The following is a 5,497-nucleotide window of genomic DNA, read 5'->3' as shown; positions in this document are numbered from 1 at the left end:
AGCTGTACAAAAATGCTATGCATTTTTATCTGTCTATCTATATACTATATATACATTACAATTTCAATGATGCTGCATTATGCCATATTTGGACTTTCTCACCGTATTATATTTACTGGCCTGAGCTGTTGGTTTGCGGTGCTAGCGCCAAGCCAAAACAAAGCAAAGACAATATTAAATATAGAAAGAATACATATAAAATATTTTTTTACTTGAACTTGAGGATGGTGCAAGGATCAGACCACGGCATTTAAAAAATACAGAAAAGGAATGTGAGCTTCCTCTAGCTTCAGTCCAAGGGCCCATTTCATTAAGGTCTTGTAAATGGCATATACAATAAAGGTTTTATCAGCGAGAAAGGCCACTGCTGACTTTGACCTGACTTCCTTTAGCCTGGAATTGAATGCTTTCCGTCGGCTACGTTCAGACTGGCTGCATTTACAGAGAGGAGAGGATTAGGCCCAGTGCCGATGGCGGTATTTGATTGGCTCTCTCAATGCTAGAGTTTGTCTGTGACACTGAAAAGCCATTTTCACCAACTCCAAATAATTCATGAAGTTTAGCTCATAGAAAACACAGGTCAATAATTTTGATAGTTTGACAGTTCAGTCTTTGTCCAGAAAGCCCATTTCACAGCACACTGAGCGAGATTACAGTGTTGACTCTTTCATAATCCTAACAGGATTTTTCAGATTCAGGATTTGTTACATTTGATATATGCTGGCAACCAGTACTCAAACTTTTTTTTTTTTTTTTTTTTAATGGATTGAAGTTTCTGCGATATGTAGATTTGGGCCTGTTGCATCTTTTCATATTCAAATACACACACTGACTTTTTCCATAAGTATAACTTGGTTTTGCTACTGTCGTGCAGTGTTTTTATCATCGAGTAATTTTTACAGTCAGGTTTTACAAGGCTGTGCAATTAGTGACCACTTGAGTGTAAGACTACAGATTAACATTAAGAAAACATGTTGACAGAGTCTATTCTATGTAAGCATTATGGGTGTATTTTAAAATCCCTGTAAATCAGTAGTCTGGAACTAAATCTATGCCTGTTTAGGAGTACTGTTTGCCTTGGTACTATTCCCACAAGTTTAATGTTTAAGAAAACAAAACTTAATTGCTTGTTTGTGAGGAAACCAAAATCTGGTTAATAGAGAATTTGGGGGATTGGTAAATACAGTTTAAAAATAACAGGCAAACTGAATACACTTCATTAGGAGTAGCCCTCTCAGGCCCCTCACATGCTTGCTAAACTCCAAATTAGTTTTTCGTTTATATTGAACTTAGATGATGATAACTCTTGGAAATACATATTGCTTGCTTTTGAAAATGATCCAAAAAATTTGCCACTTAAAATTAGTGACACAACTTGCATTAGCACTGCTTTTTGCAATGCATTTTCTTCAATTATAGCAGCAGGACAAATTATCCAAAGATCACTACACACAATACCAATAGCAAAATAATATAAAAAGTATAAATAATATAAAAGTAAATGTAAATGTTGATAAATGAACCTTCTCCATTGTTATGCTTACTATATTTTTTGTCTTAATCAAGCTTTATTTTGACCTGTCAGCATTAAAAACCTTGCATAAAACTGCAGATCAGGTTTTTTTACACAGTCTGTTAACACTGCATTCCTCTTGTTATTTTTGGTTATACCTGTTGAATATTTACAGTAACTCCAAATTATGTTGTTAATTGAGTCATTCGCCAGACACCATTAATTAACAGTTAGTGCAAGAGCAATGTAAGGAAGATTTCCTTTAGCATCTGCAGAGCAAGTATCCTGGTAATTCAGTGTCATTTAAAAGTACCAAAGTAATTATCACTGGAATAGTCCCTTTAATTCCCATTAAGCCATAATTAAGCATCTACATTGGAGACTTGGTATCACGAAGCCTAAGCTGCAACTCTTGTGCGTGGGAATAGTCTAACTAATTAACTATGAATAATGTTGCTCAAACAAATATGTTGCATTTACTTACCTTGAATGCATAAATAATTGTTTTGGTCCGCCTCCGTGTTTTACTCGCAGGACATTTACTATATTTGTAAACATTCAGTACAATATCAGCTTTCCATATTTAACCCATCTTGACTTACGTTTAGATTTATATAAATGTTTGCTGTCTACAGATGCATTAACATTTCAATATCAAGATTATGCAGATTATGTTGATGTGTGTGGTGTCTTTGGGGCTCAAAAAACAAGATTTAACAGGATTAGTCAAACGCTTGCACCGATGCACAATTAATATAGTTTCTCACCCAGTTTTTTTTTTTTTTGAAATACCCAAAACAAAATATGAGTTCTCTATTTGGTTAATCGTCCTGTCCTCATCCTGAATATTTGTTTACTAGCTTCGACTTTTTTTTTTCATTGTTTCCCCTTCAAACTGATTTGCCTTTTTCATGGGCTCATACAGTTCTCATAAGAATCAGTGGGACCCTTATTTTTCACTAAGTAATTCTGCAGAAGTCTGTAATAAACCTGGCAGTGAACAAATGAGAAATGCTTTACTCATATGAAATGAGCACTATTTTGTCCAATGTGGCCAGGTATCAGTAAAGCTACTTTTTATCACCTGAACAATGCCACATGAACCCACTTTAACAGAGAAATCACTGAACCATAACTGTACTGCTGCTGTAATCCAAGCCCCAAACGTAAGCAATAACTCTACATTATCTATTGCTTATTTGCTGTTCTACATAAAAATACAAATCTGTTCATATTCAGTAAGTAAATGGGCCAGAATTGAATTTATTGATCTGAGCAGACTTTGGCTCTAAGAGTATAGAGAGACAACTCTTCACTTTTAATTGTCTATCAGCAGTTTATTTTACAACAAAACAGATATATTTCATAACAGGGCTCTGCAGTTGTAACCTTTGCCATAAAATTTATCTTAACTCAGAAAGTTCTAAAGTATGGTTTTAACTTTCTTATTTCCATGGAATCATGCAAGTGACCTGCTACCTTGAAAAAGTTATACATACTGTACATTTAATGAAATTTAATCAAAATTAAGATTCAGTAACATCTAATCATTAATGATCAGGTCTTTTTAATTGAGGGGTCGATAGCCAATCCTTTGCCAGTAGAAGCATGTGGTTTGCAGCAGAGTTCACATTTTTACAAAAGAAAGTTTACATTTTTATGTCACTGGCAATGATTAAAAAGGAAGGTCCAGGAAATTAATTTGACAGTTTCCTTTTTTAAAATAAGAAAATACAACTGAAACTTGATCTGTATGAGGAAATTAAATTGTGATACTTTTTTTTATCATATCACCAAGCCCTATCCATAGGTTACAATAGTGATCAACAATTTAAAACTAAGAATTATACCTTTTGAATGGAAAAAAAGTCCTCAAAATGTTGCATATAGCAGGAAGCTGAAACCCATGGATAATAGAATCCTCAAAGCTACTTTAATTAGCTGTGGTTGCTAATGTGAGATATACCCATTACAATGCAAATCATGGCGACTGAGTCTAAAGGTCACAGTTTGTATATGCATAGCTCTGATGCCCAGAACCCAAATACTGGCATGTGCCCACTACTATTGCGTTTCCTCCCATTTCACTGTCATCCACCTACCAACACTCGACCAGACCCAAGACACTGTACCAACTGCAGTAACCATAGAGACGACAGGGCCTGCTGATGCCCTTGGGGGACTCTTCTCTGAGCTCCTCACTGCTCAGTAAAAAAGATGCCCCGCTGCTAGATGTCTGTTTATCTGAGCAACATCTCAACTGAAACATTATTCACTGCTCACATTTCTTCAGTCTTTCTCAATCTTTTTTTAAATAAAAATCATCTTGTGATTATGCTACATCAAAAATAAAGAGCTGATGTACCACTGATGCAAATTATTAGATGTACTGCCTGATTGTACGATATTGCACATTGTATTGTAATGTAACACTTTCTTGAACTCAGAAATGTCTACAGAATATTTTGACTTATATTTTATGTTCTTTGTTTCTGTGTGTTTGGGCTGTATTTGTTGTTACCCAGTGACTGAATGTATGTTACTATGTTATTTTAAAGAGAACGGTGGAGTAACTGGCAGCTTTAATCCACAAAAATTTGATAAATGGCTGGTTTTGGGTCCTCCTTAAAGATCCAATCAAACATGTTCTGGAGGGAGAGAGAGATAAATATTAAGGGCTGCTGGCTTTACTCTAGAACAATCTTTTAGGATAATTGTTGAGAGTAGAATTCAAAGTAGGGACTTTTATAAGCTTAAGATAGCCTCCATCAGCCTGTATCTCTAATAGCATGGCACAAGGTTCAATGATCAAGGATCAATGGAGCACCAGTGGAATTATAAATGAGCCACTGTTGTCACTGACAACAGGTGGCACCTATATGATTGCAGTGTATTGACAGTTTGAGCTCAGAAGGGTATTTGGTTTCAACAGTGCATAAAAATGAGTGGCTGTGAACTGTTTAGTTGCCTTAATTTTTAGACCATTCATGATGACATACGCATCTAAATGGTTTGTCAGTATTCAAATAGCATGAGCGAATAAAAGGACTACTCACGATTCACACTTGGACACATTTCCCTTCATAACAAATACCCACGTCAACTCACTCACACTTGTGCTTTCAGGTGATGCCTCACACTTCTGGCATCAGCAAAAGACAAAGTGTGTGTTCAAAATACTTGTACTTTCTTCTTTCCATTCAGGTGAATGATTGCAACAAAGAGAGTCGTCTTTGCAGTGAAGCCCTGTCCCATGCTGCTCTCTCCTCCCAGGGGATGGCAAAAGTCCAGGATGGACACACAAATGCATATGACAGGTATGTTGGGAAGCAGGACAACTGGAAACAGCTAATACAGTTTTCAGGCCATTACGCTATTTAAGAGTTGGCACAAGATCTTAAATATTGGCAGAAACTTTTGTTGCTAAAACACCACAGGGAACCATATAACAGATTGAAATTAGTTGGACCTGAAAAATGAAAGAAAAAAGCATAATGACCAATAACAAAACTGTCAATGATTTCATCTGTATCTTGTATTAGAATTGAACTCAACAGGTGTCAGCTTGGTCAGTCAGTTAATATTTAAAACAAATAATAATTAGACTTGTCCTAGAGGGTTACAGTTGTATTTCCAAGGGGTAAAAGCAATTTGGGTTTATTCCAGATCAATCAGATAAAACTGATTTCTGCAAAAATGCTACTTTGTTTGGAAAGTTGTGGTCTGGCTACAAGACATGGTAATACTGTGTGCTACATTTCCACTGCAGCTTTGTAATGTTAGAGGAGGGCCAAGATGGTATGGACAGTGGCACCCTAAGTCCTCCCTCAGCTCGACAGGTTACTATCAAGAGACACCCCACTCAAGGCTTCGGCTTCATCGCAGGCAGCCAGAGACCTGTCATTGTACGCTCCGTCTCTGCTGGTGAGTGTCCACACACATTTGTGTTTAAAGGTAAAGCAGTAATAATATCACTGTATGACT

The sequence above is a fragment of the Boleophthalmus pectinirostris genome, unplaced genomic scaffold (assembly GCF_026225935.1).
Source record: "Boleophthalmus pectinirostris isolate CB_2022bp ecotype Guang Dong unplaced genomic scaffold, ASM2622593v1 HiC_scaffold_23, whole genome shotgun sequence".
In the NCBI taxonomy this organism is placed as follows: Eukaryota; Metazoa; Chordata; class Actinopteri; order Gobiiformes; family Gobiidae; genus Boleophthalmus; species Boleophthalmus pectinirostris.
Note: the sequence above shows the minus strand (reverse complement) of the source record.